The sequence below is a fragment of the Thalassophryne amazonica genome, chromosome 1, assembly GCF_902500255.1.
Source record: "Thalassophryne amazonica chromosome 1, fThaAma1.1, whole genome shotgun sequence".
Taxonomy (NCBI): domain Eukaryota; kingdom Metazoa; phylum Chordata; class Actinopteri; order Batrachoidiformes; family Batrachoididae; genus Thalassophryne; species Thalassophryne amazonica.
This window is the reverse complement of record NC_047103.1, coordinates 53,682,612-53,698,951: the sequence shown is the minus strand read 5'-3', so window position 1 is coordinate 53,698,951 and position 16,340 is coordinate 53,682,612. Positions and strand designations below refer to the sequence as shown.

Sequence of the window (16,340 nt, the reverse complement as noted above, 5' to 3'; positions counted from 1 at the left end):
AACATGATGGAAAAAACTTCCAGAATATCATCAAAGTCATATCAAGCTGTGACTTTATCTCTCAGACATGAACAAGGATAAAAATACAAAACACATTACCTACAAATTTTGAACATTTGAAACACATCAATATCATGTTTTCGGCCTAATGTGCAGTTACCAGACAAATGGACTCTCACATTACAACAGAAGCTCTCCCTCGCCTTCCTGAAAACATCACCAGAGACGTTTGGTCACAGGGGGCAGTGTCTTACAGTCTGCATTAGGAGGCACACATGGTTGTCGTGGACTTCCCACACTATTTAAAGGCGCTGTGCTCCGGTGAAGACTATAAACAGGCTGCTCAGCTCAGGACAGCCATCAGCCAGTAAGTACACAATGTCTTAAAAACTTTATTTATTAACATTTCAACTTGTGATTTTTGTATTAACCTTTATCATTCAGTTTTAAGAATATAACATTCTGTGAGTTTTTCTTTAAAATGTCAACTTGATTTAACAGGCTTGTATCTGTTAATTATTAGAATGTGTACAATGTTGATGTCATTCTACTCCAGAGGATAACAATAGATAACCTGTTTTTTTCTTTAGACACGCTGTGAAAATGTGAATGCAGCATAAAAGTATTGACGTACAAATAAAATTTAACATACAAAAAATAAATAATCAGCAATAAAGGCTTTTGAAGACAGTATTATTTGAAATATGCATAAATATCACTGCAGGTACTGATACTGGTGTTCAAAGGCAAATGGCAACTTGGACCAATTTTAAATAAATTACTAATTTGTTACACCCAAATTTATTGACAACTCCCCCCCCACCCCCCACCCCCCCAGTACATTTATGATATGGTTGAAACCTTAAAATATAAATATAACTTGAGAGAAAGATAATAATAAAATAATAATTATTATTATTATTATTATTATTATTATTATTATTATTATTATTATTATTATTATTATTATTATTGTTGTTGTTGTTGTTGTTATAATCATAATAAATTTAGGTGTAGACTTTTTTCAAACTTGGTCTTAGTTTTAGTTTTTAGTATGTGTGAGAATTTTAATTAATTTATTCACTTATGTATTTTGAGCCAGCCGGGATAAATTAACATGTTAACATTAATTATTATAATGTTATTTTACACTGTCTCTAAAACAAAGTTTATTTAATATCATTTACAAGTTATTAATTCTTTAATATCCCTTCAAATTAATTAATTAATCTCTGTATTCACGATCTAATAATCCAACATATCAGTTTCTTTTGCTGTTAAATGCAAATCCATAATTATGATTCCTTACATTAACCTTGACAAGTTATAGAAAGTATCCATGACTGTATTTATGTCAATGACTCATTTTCATTTGTTTAGAAAATGTGTTCATCACTATCCATTAAATCATTTCCTGTCTGCCAACAGACTCAATTATTAAAACCAATGACACTTGTTTACCACTGCTGCTCAGAAACAATGGGAGAGATAATGTGCAGCGCATGTCATATCATATAAGCAAATGTCAGGGAAATTAAGCCACAATGTTTGTTTTTACTGTAATGTGTGATTCCAAAAGGCATGTGATTGGAAATTAGTCCTTTACAGTGAGATGAAACTCTTTTTTTCAAGTGCAAACATTTACTATTGTGCCATTATCTATAACTACCATGTTATAGATTGGGTAGTGTTTATAAAATAGGTAGCTGACATTTTTAAAGGGTGGTAATAAATCATGCAGTTTCTAAAATGAGCTGGAATGGCGTGTGAGTCCAGAACGTTTTTAGAACCTTAGAACTTAGATCTCAACAGTTTATAAAAGAAGAACTCAACCCTTTTATTTCCTGCTAATTTTTTTTAATGTTAATTTACTGTCTTAATGTATTTATAAATTGTTTAGGTTCTTGTTAAAATATACAGACTATTATTATTATTATTATTATTATTATTTCAATTTTGTCATTTGATTTTTAAATGGACCACAGTGGAAATAAGTGTTTTCCTATTGTTGGTGTCATCCATGTATTTTTAACATATTTACAATTATGTTATGTACTTGCATTGAACTTACTGAATAAAATCAGACATGCAGGCACGCTTTTAATATAGATGATTTACCGCCTCCTGCTGTAATTAAACTCCACTGATTTTTTTTTTTTATATATATATACAGTATATACGAGGTCTATTAGAAAAGTATCCGACCTTATTATTTTTTTCAAAAACCATATGGATTTGAATCACGTGTGATTACATCAGACATGCTTGAACCCTCGTGGGCATGCGAGAGTTTTTTCACGCCTGTCGGTTACGTCATTCGCCTGTGGGCAGTCTTTGAGTGAGGAGTCGTCCACCCGCTTGTCGATTTTTTTTCATTGTTTAGGAATGGCTCAGAGACTGTTGCTTTGTTTGATAAAATTTTTTTCAAAACTGTAAGGCACAACTGAGTGGACACCATTCAATAAATTCAGCTGGTTTTCGGTAAAAATTTTAACGGCTGATGAGAGATTTTGGTCTGGTAGTGTCGCTTTAAGGACGGTCCACGGCGCCTGACGGCGATCTGCACTTCGAGGCGGCAGCGTCTCGCCGTTTCAAGTTGAAAACTTCCACATTTCAGGCTCTGTTGACGCAGTAAGTCGTCAGAGAACAGAGAACTTTCAGAAGAAGTCGGCATGAGGAGTTTATTCGGACATTCCATTGTTAACGGTCATTTTGTAATGAAAGAACGTGCGGGCAGAGTCGCATGTCGGGCCGGACCCGACCGCGGGGGGTCGCGGCAGGAAAAACACCTCCGTTGGAAATCTTAACGGGCAAGTTGGAACATGCCCAAGCTGTTAAACAATTTCTCAGTTACTCACTTGTTGAAAGCCATTAAAAGCCGCCTGAATTCTACAAATGGTTTTCAACACGGAGGTGTTTTTCCTGTCGCGGCGCACACAGATTTGCCGAGTCGTCACGGAAACGACTCGGCGAATTTGCGCGTACGTCTTTCATTAAAAAAATGTCCTTAAACAGTGGAATGTCCGCATAAATTCCTCATGCCGGCCTTTTCTGAATCTTCTCTGTTCTCTCACGATGTCCTGGGTGAATTAAGCCTTAAATTAGGATGTTTTCAGCTCGAAACAGGCCGACGACAGCGCCTGGAAGCGCTGCAGGACGTCCCGCTCCGTTGGAAGTCCTTACACCGACAGAAACACCCCATAATCTCTCATCAGCCGTTAAACTTTTCACAGAAAACCAGCTTAATTTCTCGAATAGTGTCCACTCGGATATTCCTCACAGGTCCAGAAAAAATTTTGATAAAGCAACGCGCGCCGTCTCGAGCAGCGTGTGAAACAAAGGAATTCAGTCGAGAGGGCGGGACCACATCTCACTCAAGGCCTGCCCACAGGGAAATGACGTCACCGACACGCGTGAAAAAACTCACGCATGCGCACGAGGGTTCAAGCATGATTGGTGTAATCGCATGTCATTCAAATCCATATAGTTAAAAAAAAAATAAAAGGGTCGGTTTATTATCTAAGAGACCTCGTATAGAGAGAGAGAAAGACATAAAAATGCTTATGTTTGGGCATAAGCTGATGGGAGGTTTTTTTCTTCCCTTAATAAACTTTACTTGACGCCCCATCAATCCTGTCTAAGCACTTGTCACCCCCCCACCCAAAAAAAACTTATTTTTTGCATCCCTGGCATCCCTATGGCTTCAGCTCATTCTGGCTGTTGTTTAGTCTTTCAGTTGGTCCCGGGTGCTTGGGGCCACCTCGATCTGCACTGGGGTTTGGCACACTTTTCACACTGGATGATGACCTTCCTGGTGCATCTCCACTTGTACATGGAGAAATGCACACAGGCCCTGCTGTACACAAGCAATCTCCCAGCCAACAAAGCAGGATGGCATTGGTTTCAGCTCAGCTTGGGTTTACTATAAAAGTCAACTTAATGATACATGACACATTCTTGGGATTGTTATACAATCACAGTAATCATCACGTACATAATGGAAGTTGTTTTTTTTTTAAACAAAATTGCATTTCAGTGGTAAAAATATATAGATCTAGTGACTGTCTCTGATTGGTGATGCCTGATTGGAGGAGGTTATGTTGTTACCCGTTTGTTTGTTTGTGATCAGCCTAGAGCCCACAATTTGTCATATACTGTTGTGACATTTTTACTGAAGATTCATATCCTGATAGCCAAGAACTGACTAAATTTTCAAGGTCATAGGTACAAGGGCAAAGTCAGGAAAAATCTTGTAATATTGGAAAAATCCTTGTCTTTAACATTAAACAAATTTTCAAAAAGTCATAACTCTGTCAAAAAAGATCAAATTCCTTTCATATTTGACAGCGGCATGTAGGATGGTATACTTTATCGATTGACATTGTTTGATCCAGATCTGATCTGGATTGTGGATTTTGTGGACATTTGAATTTAATATTGAAAAGACCATTTGGTGTACATTTTGCATTATATCTCAATCAAAAGTGCCTCAGTCACTCTCATTTGTGACAGTTTGATCTGCATTTGATTTGTATTGTGGATTTAGTGGATATTTGATTCTTTTTAACATTGAAAAGCCCCTTTGATCTATATTTTGTGTTATATTTTAGCTTCAAATCAAAATCAAATCAATTTTATTTATATAGCGCCAAATCACAACCAGCAGTTGTCCCAAGGCGCTTTATATTGTAAGGCATACAAAAATTACAAAAAGCCATACAATAATTACAGAAAAACCCCAACGGTCAAAACGACCCCCTATGAGCAAGCACTTGGCGACAGTGGGAAGGAAAAACTCCCTTTTAACAGGAAGAAACCTCCAGCAGAACCAGGCTCAGGGAGGGGCAGTCTTCTGCTGGGACTAGTGGAAAAACATTCAATGTCATTTATAATATATAGTTTATTAGCACAGGTGGTGGCCAAGTGGTTAGTGTGCTTGGTTTCAGTGCAGAAGGTTCCCAGTTCAAAACCTGCCTCTGTGTAATATGGAGTTGTGTCAGGAAGACCATATGGCATAAAACTTGTGCCAAATCAACATGCAGATCCACCTTACATCTGCTGTGGTGACCCCGAGCAACCGATGGGACTTACTGTAATATATAGTTTATTATTCAACTCCACTCTCACTAACTGCCTCACTGAGATCAAGTCTTGGATGCAAACGAACTTTCTCAAACTCAACTGTGACAAGTCTGAAATAATCATCATCGGTGCCAAAACGCCCACACCACAACCACACCACCTACAATTTCTGCCTCAACATTGATAACTCCGCCCTGTCTCCCTCCCATCACATCCGCAACCTTGGAGACAGCTTTGATACCAACTTGTCTTTTGATCACCACATCAATCACATCACTGGAACTGCTTTTTTCATCTCAAGAACATTGCCCGTCTCCGTCCGTCACTCTCCTTTCCTGCTGCAGAAACTCTGATCCACGCCTTTAGACTACTTTAGACTACTGTAACAGCATCTTTTATGGTACATCTTCAAAAGTCCTCAGTAAACTCCAGTACATTCAAAACTCACCTGCTCGTTTGCTCACCTACACCTGTTCCTGTGAACACATCACCCCCATTCTCAAGAACCTCCACTGGCTTCCTGTCCCACAGTGGATCCATTTTAAAATCCTTCTCCTCACATACAAAGCCCTCCACAATCAGGTTCCCTCCTATCTTACTAACATGTTTCACTACCATACTCCTTCCCGTTGCCTCTGCTCCTCTGATGCCAACCTTCTGTCAGTGCCACTCAGGACCAAGCGCTGGACCTGGGGGGACAGAGTCTTTTCCATAGCTGCTCCCTTACTCTGGAATTCTCTCCCCAAACAGATTCATGACTGTACCAATCTGTCCACCTTCAAGACTCAAGTTAAAACAAATCTTTTTAGATCTGCTTTTAATTTGTGATTATTTTATTCCTGTACATTCTTCACCATCTCACCATATCATTTAGGCACTTCAGACCGTTTTTTCAGTAAATGCTTCTGGGGAGCATTAGCATGGCTAAAACCCTTCTACCCCCCCCCCCCCCACAATGACCCTCTTGAGGCCCTGCCATTTTAGGCATTTTCTTTATTTGCCTCTCACATGCCTGGAAGTTCCTCACCATCTAACCATGTTATTTAGGTACTTCAGACTTTATTTTCAGTGAATGGTTAGGAGGAGCATTAGCATGGCTAAAACTCTTCTGCTTACTGATTTTCAAAGAACAAAACATATTTACATGTAATTTTTGTGCTAAATACTCACTGACTTACCTCAAAACTTGTCAAGGTGCACAATGCTTCTCAGTTTAGTATCCCGAGAAATGTTAAAAATTAGGCATTTCCTGTTTCAGTGTCAACATTACACTGAATTCTCACAGGATCTCCACTATTGTCGCTCCAGGAAGTGTTCAACATTTGACATTTCCTGTTTCACTGTGGACTCAAAATTTGGCATTTCCTGTTTCAGTGTCAAATTTCCACTGAATTATTGTAGGATCTCCACTACTGTCGATCCAGGAAGTGTTGGTGCAGAAAGTATTCAACTTTTTACATTTCCTGTTTCACTGTGGGCTCAAAATGTGGCACTTCCTGTTTGGGCCTTCGTGTACCATAAGCATTTTTCTTTATTTGTCTCTTATGTGCCTGGAAAGTCCTCACCATCTCATTTACGTCCTTCAAACGTTTTTCAGTAAATGGTTGTGGGGAAAATCTCATCTCTCGGCTGGTTTGGGAATGCCTCGGGGTTCCCCCGGAGGAGCTGGGGGAGGTGTGTGTTGATCGGGAGTTCTGGGTGGCTTTGCTTGAGCTGCTGCCCCCAGGACCCGACTCCGGATAAAGTAGAAGAAAATGGATGGATGGATGGATGGTTGTCGGGAGCATTCGCATTCATCCTATTGAGGTTTCAAATCCCGCAAAATCTTGCAAAACCTCAGAGAGGTCACAGTGCTGCGAGATGTCAGTAACATTGAGAACTGCACTGAGACACTCTGATCAACCTGCACTTTAACCGCTGCACACGGACAACAGCTTTAACATCGCAACATAAAACTCTTTGTATATTGTGCCTAAAATGCTTGTGAATATATTCTCTGTGTTTATAGATGTTGTTATTGTGTTTGTTTTATGTAAACATGCGAGAAGCTCAGGTTGTTTCTCTGTTATTTTCAATGGGAGTTGCTGTCAGCCGCGATCGCTTCCTGTTCATGTCGTTCTGACGGAAAGTGGAGTTTGCTCTTTAACATCCTGCGTATTGTCCTTTACAACACGGTTTGTCCTCTTTGTTTCAGAGTAATATATATAAGATGTCTGAAATTCGGTTTGCGATGTAGCAGACACGGATTATTTGGAATATTTGTTTTAGCAAGTTTTCAGGGTCTCATGCATGCAGTCTCTTATTAACATGATGAAAAACATAAAAATGTACATTTTGGTAGTATAATGTTCATTTGCAATTGTCGTCATGTGGATTCTCTATGTTGTTTAGACTGCAGCAACTCTCTGGCACACAAAGGATTATGGCATATCTCAATAGGGTTAATGACTAAAACCCTTCATGCAGTTTACATACTAAATAGTCACTGACTGTCCTCATGACCTGTCAAGGTGCGCGTTGCCTCTCACTTTAGCGTTCCCGGATTCAATGTTGACTTAACATGTACCATTTCCTGTTTCAGTGTCGACTGTGCATTGACTTCCACTGAGATCTCCTCTAATCGCGCGAGATCTTTCTCTTTTTCAAAATTTTATTTTCTTTTTTATTAATTGAGACAAACAAAAAGTTACACAAAAACCTTATAGAGGATAAACATATCAGAACAAAAACAACATAATGAAAAACAGGTTAATATCCTCTGCTGTAGCTCCAGGAAGTGTTCAACATTTGATATTTCCTGTTTCACTATGGGCTTAAAATTTGGCACTTCCTGTTTCAGTGTCAACTTGCCATTGAATTCCCACAAGATCCCACGAGATCTCCTCTATTGTCAATCCAGGAAGTGTTGCTCCAGCTAGTGTTCAACATTTGATATTTCCTATTTCACTGTGAACTCAAAATTTGGCACTTTCTGTTTGGGACTCCCTGTACCATGAGCGAGCTTGTGCAGCGCGTCACTCGTATTAATCCGCACTGACTCATTTTCATTTTTGCATGCTAACCATTAGTGATGACTGCATGCTAACTGTATGCTAACGATCACTGCGGGTTTACGTACAGTTAGCATGCAGTAATAACCTATAATGAGGGAGTTTGGCTTTTGGTTAATTTTGTAACTTTTCCATTGAGGCTTTTCAGGTTTCAAATCCCACAAAATCTCGGAGAGGTCGCTGCGCTGCGAGATCTCAGTAACATTGAGAACTGCATTGAGGTGCTCTGATCACGCTGCACTTTAACCGCTGCACACGGACAACAGCATTAACATCGCAACATAAAACTATTTTTATATTGTACCTAAAACTCTCGTGAATATATTCTCTGGGTTTATAGATGTTGTTATTGTGTTTGTTTTATGTAAACATGCGAGAATCACAGGCTGTCTCTCTTGTTATTTTCAGTGGGAGCTGCTGTGAGCTACACTCGCTTCCTGTTCATGTTGTTCTGGGAGAAAGTGAAGTTTGCTCTTTAACATCTTGATTATTGTTCTTTACAACACTGTTTGTCCTCTTTGTTCCAGACTAATATATATAATATGTCTGAAATTCAGTTTGTATTTATTAAATTCCACACAGATTAAACGTAACAGATATGGATTATTTGTTATAATTGTTTTAGCAAGTTTTCAGGGTATCATGCAATGCAGTCTCTTATTAAGGTGATAAAAAGCATAAAAAATTACATTTTTGTAGTATAATATTCATTTACAATTGTCATCATGTGGATTCTTTATGTTGTTTTGACTGCAGCGACTCTCTGGCGCGCAAGGGATTATGGGATATGTGAAAACCCTGAATGGGGCAACTGAGCGTTGAAGAGTCTCTGAGCAACACAATGAACTCCAAAACTCAGTTAACATTGAAAGCTATTTAATTTAGATATTAAGAAGATATTACAAGTTCCACTCACATTACATATGTACGTAGGGCTGTCACGATTAGTAATTTTTGGAGACGATTTAATTGTCAGACAAATAATTGCGATTGACGAATATATTGTCTATTTTTTTCTCTTTTTTTTCCTTCTTTATATTCTACTATCGTAGTATAATTTGCTTTAATGATACATATTCTGTGCTGCACTGTACACTTTAATGAATAAAAGCAATTTAATGATGTTTGGAACATCACGAAATAGACAGACTTAGTATCTTTTCCATTCCTGAAGAGGATTTATTGTGATCAATCTGCTGCAACAGGGCAAGCATTGAAGCAAACTTACATTATTTCTGTCTGTTAGGCTAAAACTGTTAGAAAGTATTGTACAGATCAGACAAAAGGTTTCTTTGACTTCTTAGTCAATGAACAAAGTGCACAGGTCAATGGTCAGATAAAAAGTCTCTGACTTTCTTAATAAACAAACTGCCATCCACACAGTGGCACAGGAAACCATGCAAGGAACCCCCAACTAACGAACCTTCAAATTACACAGTACAAAAGTAAACAAATTGAACAGTACAATGAAGACAATGTGTCTTTTGCCTTTTAGGTTTTGAAAAACAAGATGCCCCCCAGAGCCAATATAAACTTAGTCGTTTTCTGCTGTTTTCAAAAACTGCACAGGGAAAACAATATCTTTTTGCCTTTTAGGCTCTGTAAAGTGTAAACAGCACTGGTCTCTCAGACTCTGGCTTTCACAGTATTAAATAACAAATAAATAAATAAATAAATAAATAAAAAAACAAGTTAACTTAAATGTTTTGATGCTACAGTATGAATAGCTGTGTGCTATACAAAGAAATTAAAGTGACCGTCATGTGCCTGCTCCCCCCCCCCCCCCCCCCCAAAAAAACAAAATAACAACAAAAATATGATGGCCTGCCCTAAACCATATCCCTGTCATTAATCACGTCTGCAGCCCATCAAGGTTTTCAGTCCCACTGCCAAGGTAGGTTTCTGGCAAGGAACACTAACATATTGACCTTATTTGGCTTAAGACAGCATCTCTCTTGGGACACAATGTTTCCAGCTGTACTAAACATCCTTTCGGAAGCAGTGGAAGTCACACAAATGCACATGTACTTTTTTGCTAACTTGGTCATCAAAGGGAACTTTTTTTTGGTTGTCACACCACCATATCAGAAGATCAGATGAGGGAGGCTCTAACTCTTCTTGCAGATACCGTTTTAGTTCAGTTTCAGCCCTAAGGCTTTTTGGTACAGCCAGGGTAGCCATTTGGACTCTTCTGTTCTGCAGCAGGTCACACAGCCGCCTCTTTTTGGCAGGAAGAGGTGAAGGTAGCACATCATCATCCTTGTTTTCATCTTTACCTCCATCACTGTTGCTGTTGTTGAACTCAGCCACATGGGGTGTGCAGCCAGTACATTCTGAGTGCCGGTCCCAAGCCCGGATAAATGAGGAGGGTTGCGTCAGGAAGGGCATCCAGCGTAAAACAAGCCAACCCAACTATGCAGACTCAGAATCGAATTCCCATACCGGATCGGTTGCGGCCCGGGTTAACAACGTCCACCACCGGTGCTATTGCCCAACAGGGTGCCGGTGGAAATTGGGCTACTGCTGGGCGAAGACGATGAAGAAGAGGAGGAAAACGTTGCCACGAACAGTGGGAGAAGAAGAAAACTAGAAGGGTGGAAATGAGAGTGGGGACTTTGAATGTTGGTAGTATGACTGGTAAAGGGAGAGAGCTGGTTGATATGATGGAGAGGAGAAAGGTAGACATATTGTGTGTGCAAGAGACCAAGTGGAAGGGAAGTAAGAGCAGGAGCATCGGCGGTGGGTACAAGTTGTTGTACCATGGTGAGGACAGGAAGAGAAATGGTGTTGGGGTCATTTTAAAGGAAGAGTATGTTAAAAGTGTGTTGGAGGTTAAGCGAGTGTCTGACAGGGTGATGAGTGTGAAGTTGGAAATTGAAGGGGTGATGATGAATATCATCAGTGCATATGCCCCACAGGTAGGTTGTGAGATGAAGGAGAAAGAAGATTTCTGGAGTGTGTTAGATGAGGTGGTGGAGAGTGTGCCCAAGCATGAAAGAGTGGTGATAGGAGCAGACTTCAATGGGCATGTTGGTGAAGGGAACAGAGGTGATGAGGAAGTAATGGGTAGATATGGTATCAAGGATAGGAATGGGGAAGGACAGATGGTAGTTGATTTTGCAAAAAGGATGGAAATGGCTGTGGTGAATACCTACTTTAAGAAAAGGGAGGAGCACAGGGTAACATATAAGAGTGGAGGAAGGTGCACACAGGTGGACTACATTCTTAATAGGAGATGCAAGCTAAAAGAAATCACAGACTGTAAGGTGGTAGCAGGAGAGAGTGTCACTAGACAGCATAGGATGGTTGTAGGATGACTTTAGAGGTAAAGAAGAAGAAGAGAGTGAGAGCTCAACAAAGGATCAGATGGTGGAAGCTGAAGGAGGAAGACTGTTGTGTGAAATTTAGCGAGCAGGTGAGAGAAGCACTAGTTGGAGGGGAAGCAATTTTGGACAACTGGAAAAGTACTGCAGATGTGGTGAGGGAGACAGCTAGGGCAGTACTGGGTATGACATCTGGACAGTGGAAGGAAGACAAGGAGACTTGGTGGTGGAATGAAGAGGTCCAGGAAAGCATAAGAAGAAAGAGGTTGGCAAAAAAGTTTTGGGATAGTCGGAGAGATGAAGAAAGTAGACAGGAGTACAAGGAGATGTGGTGTAAGGCGAGAAGAGAAGTGGCAAAAGCAAAGGAAAAGGCATATTGCGAGCTGTACAAGAAGTTGAATAGTAAGGAAGGAGAAAAGGACTTGTACCGATTGGCCAGACAAAGGGACAGAGCTGGAAAGGATGTGCAGCAGGTTAGGGTGGTAAAAGATGCACATGGTAAGTGAAGAGTGTGTGCTGAGAAGGTGGAGCGAATATTTTGAAGAGTTGATGAATAAAGAAAATGAGCAAGAGAAAAGGCTGGATGATGTGGTGAGAGTAAATCAGGAAGTAAAAGAGATTAGCAAGGAAGAAGTGAGGGCTGCTATGAAGAGGATGAAGAGTGGAAAGGCAGTTGGTCCAGATGACATTCCAATGGAGGCATGGAAATGTCTAGGAGAGATGGCAGTAGAGTTTCTAACCAGATTGTTTAATAAAATCTTGGAAAGTGAGAGGATGCCTGAGGAGTGGAGACGAAGTGTGCTGGTTCCTATTTTCAAGAACAAGGGTGATGTGCAGAGCTGCAGTAACTACAGAGGCATAAAGCTGATCAGCCACAGCATGAAGTTATGGGAAAGAGTAGTAGAAGCTAGGCTTAGAAAACAGGTGAAGATCTGTGAGCAGCAATATGGTTTCATGCCGAGAAAGAGCACTACAGATGCAACGTTTGCTCTGAGAATACTGTTGGAAAAGTACAGAGAAGGACAGAAAGAGTTACATTGTGTGTTTGTGGACTTAGAAAAAGCTTATGATAGGGTGCCAAGAGAAGAGTTGTGGCATTGTATGAGGAAGTCTGGAGTGGCAGAGAAGTATGTTAGGGTAGTGCAGGACATGTACAAGAATAGTGTGACAGCGGTGAGATGCGCAGTCGGAATGACAGACTCATTCAAGGTGGAGGTGGGATTACACCAAGGATCAGCTCTGAGTCCTTTCTTGTTTGCAGTGGTGATGGACAGGTTGACAGATGAGATCAGACAGGAGTCCCCATGGACTATGATGTTTGCAGATGACATTGTGATCTGTAGTGAGAGTAGAGAGCAAGTTGAGTCTAGTCTGGAGAAGTGGAGATATGCTTTGGAGAGAAGGGGAATGAAAGTCAGTAGAAGCAAGACTGAGTACATGTGTGTGAATGAGAGGGAGCCCAGTGGAATAGTGCAGTTACAAGGAGTAGAAGTGGTGAAAGTAGGTGAGTTTAAATATTTGGGGTCAACTGTTCAAAGTAATGGAGAGTGTGGTAGAGAGGTGAAGAAGAGAGTGCAGGCAGGGTGGAGTGGGTGGAGAAAGGTGGCAGGAGTGATTTGTGACCGAAGAATATCAGCAAGGGTGAAGGGGAAAGTTTACAAAACAGTACTGAGACCAGCTATGTTGTATGGTTTAGAGACAGTGGCACTAACAAAAAGACAGGAGGCAGAGCTGGAGGTGACAGAGCTGAAGATGTTGAGATTCTCTTTGGGAGTGACAAGAATGGACAACATTAGGAATGAACATATCAGAGGGACAGCTCAGGTGGGACGGTTTGGAGACAAAGTCAGAGAGGTGAGATTGAGATGGTTTGGACATGTGCAGAGGAGGGACCCAGGGTATATAGGGAGAAGGATGCTGAGGATGAAGCCACCAGGCAGGAGGAGAAGAGGGAGACCAAAGAGGAGGTTCATGGATGTGCTGAGAGAGGACATGCAGGTGGTTGGTGTGACAGAGGAAGATACAGAGGACAGGGTGAGATGGAAACGACTGATCTGCTGTGGCGACCCCTAACGGGAACAGCCGAAAGACAAAGAAGAAGAACTGTTGCTGTTGTTGCTTCCTTCCTCCGGCTCTCTCATGTTCATGAGCTCCTGTAGAATCTGGCCCCTTGTACCATCATCCCCAATGCTGCTCTCCTTGTACCTAGGGTCGAGGAATGTGGCCTTTTTCAGAAGCTCTTGAAGTGGAGGTGTGCTGTACTTTTCATCAAGAACACTACACATTTATTTCTTGATGTTTCTTGTGAGTGTGCTCTCATCTGGGTCTGGGGCTAACAGTTCTTCTTTTAGAAGTTCCAGCACAGGCTTCACAGAGGACAAGGTCACATACATTTCCCCTGATAAGACATCAGTGAATTCAGCCGTTGGTTTCAGTGCTGCGTTGATGGATTCCAAGACAGCAACATCCTGCCAGGTCGGGTTGAGGTGTCCATGTTTTCTGTCATCGATCAGCACACGTCTAATGGCAGGGAGCTGTTGCAGCACCCTCTCTACCATTTTTTGCATGGTACCCCATCGTGTAGCGATGTCCTTGCAGGAAAGATAAGAATGTTTAGACATTTGCTGATATCAACATTACATGTTAACAATAACCCAACATTTATTCAAAAGATTATATGTACAGCTCTTACAGATAAATCATAGCTCATGTTCAGATTTCAAGTGAAATTACAAAACAATTTAAATACTGTTTACAATTACAAATAGTTTATGTAGAAACATTACTTTTCTCTGTCTAGACTCTATAATTTATTATCAGTGCCCAGCATAAATGAGTACACCCCCTATTAAAATCAATGCATTAATCATTATCTATATGAAAAAAAGAAAAATTTACAAGTTTAATTTTTTTTACTGTAAGATGAAAATAAGGGTTATATGACTAAAATTTAGCTTTGCTCCCACCCCTTTTCTTAGGGTGTACTCATTTTTGCATCATGATCTTAAATAGAGAAAAATACTCTTTTCTGTACAACTTAAAAAAAAAATCTTGTTTGCAATCAATGGCCCATATTTGGGGGGGGGTACTTTGTGGTATAGTATGCCATAGAAAATGTTGATTTTGAAAGGAAACTAAAGGTTTTCTGACAAATCTGAAGAGGTGTGCTCATTTATGCTGAGCACTGTACATTAATAGAGAGAAAAGTAATGTTTCTAAACTTTCTAAATAAAATATAAACACTATGAATGTATTTATGTATTTATAGTGTGTGTGCATCATTTTTGTAACAAAATATTTATTTTATGTCTTTAATATATTAATAGCTCACCAGAATTAGACTGCGTTCAGGGAGATTGGTGTCATGCTGTGCCTTCTTCAGATCTCTCCTCTTTATCCAGCTCAGGTTGACCAGACTCCTGCACAGTCCCAGGGCACGACTTGTTTTTCTCCTTTTCACTTGCTACAGCATTTTGGACAGCCAAATGGAGGTTGTGGCCAAAGCAAGTCAGCCATGGCCATCCGAGTTTCCTCACTGCAGCTTTAATATTAGAGCCACAGTGGTAATGCAGGATATTTTCTTCTCATCTAGTGCCCAGTCTGCCAAAGCAGCCTGAAGGGATTCTGCAAGAACATCTGCCGTGTGGTTGTCTGGAGTATAGCTTGTCTCCAAACACCTGGACTGCAGAGTCCAATCAGCTGTGAGCAGGTGGATTGTAAGGCTCATGTATGGGGTCATATTAGAGCTTGACCACATATCGGTAGTGAGTGAGTAAAAATCAACTTCGCTTAACTCCTTGAGAATGTCATCCTTCACATTGTTGTACAGTCTTGGTACTGCAGTCTTGGAGATGTATGTTTTGCCTGGGGGATCATACTGCTTATCAAACTTGTGCAGCATTTCTTTAAATGCTGGTTTTTCTACCGTATTTAACGGCTGCATTTCCTTAGCGATGAACCGCGTTACACTGTCTGTCAACGTGCGTCATTTTACACTGTCCTGTTTATACTTCAAGTGTCGTCCGAAAGATTTGCCCAGAGCCAGTTGACGGGATGCACCACCAGGTGCTGGTGCACCAGCAGGCGATTATGCTAGTGTGGTCTTTCCAAGTTCGGCGTATTGCTGTGGGTGGTGGGTCTGTAGATGCTGTTTCAGATTTGTTGTGTTAGCGCTTTTGACCGGTACTTTTTTACAGCAAAGTTTACATATTGCTTCCTCCATGTTACTGGGCTCTCCCTTATCGTTAGGCTTAAAACCGATATCGGCATCCAGAGCGGTGCCGTGGTACGTGGCTTTGGAAATAGAACCTCCTCATCTTCCGTGCTATTATCTCAGCCTTGTTAACCATCCACCAGACCAGACGAGAGGGAAACAGACCTCCGTTGGAAGCATTACAGGACAAGTTTGAACATGCCCAGCTGTTAAACAATTTCTCGGATACTCACTCGACTGAAAGCCATCGAAAACCACCTGAATCTTAGGAATGGTTATCAACACGGAGGTGTTTTTCTGTGGCGCCGCGCCATGAGCGGCTGGGTGCTGACACGCGAATCCGTCCGCACGTCTTTCATTACAAAATCTCCTTTAACAGTGGAATGTCCGGATAAACTGCTGATCGCGACCTCTTCTGAAACTTCTCTGTTATCTCACGATGTCCTGGGTCAACAGAGGCTTAAATTTGGAAGTTTTCAGCTCGAAACAAGCTGACGACGGCGGCTCGGGGCGTGGGCAGTCCTTAAAGCGACAGTAACACTCCATAATCTCTCATCAAACGTTAAAATTTTCACTGAAAACCGTCTGAATTTCTCCAATGGTGTCCACTTGGATGTGCCTTACAGTTTCAGAAAAAATTTTGATCAAGCAAAGCGCCAGTCTCTCAGGAAG

General features: G+C 40.8%; 1 protein-coding gene across 1 annotated transcript in view; it reads left to right on the top strand.

The window, feature by feature from the left end:
• Positions 1 to 332: 332 nt before the first annotated feature.
• Positions 333 to 16,340, top strand: part of trpa1b (transient receptor potential cation channel, subfamily A, member 1b) — a 103,322-nt gene continuing 87,314 nt past the window's right edge. The window contains exon 1 of the mRNA XM_034170061.1: positions 333 to 367. The gene's annotated coding sequence lies outside the window, so the exon portion shown is untranslated. The remainder of the gene's footprint in view (positions 368 to 16,340) is intronic.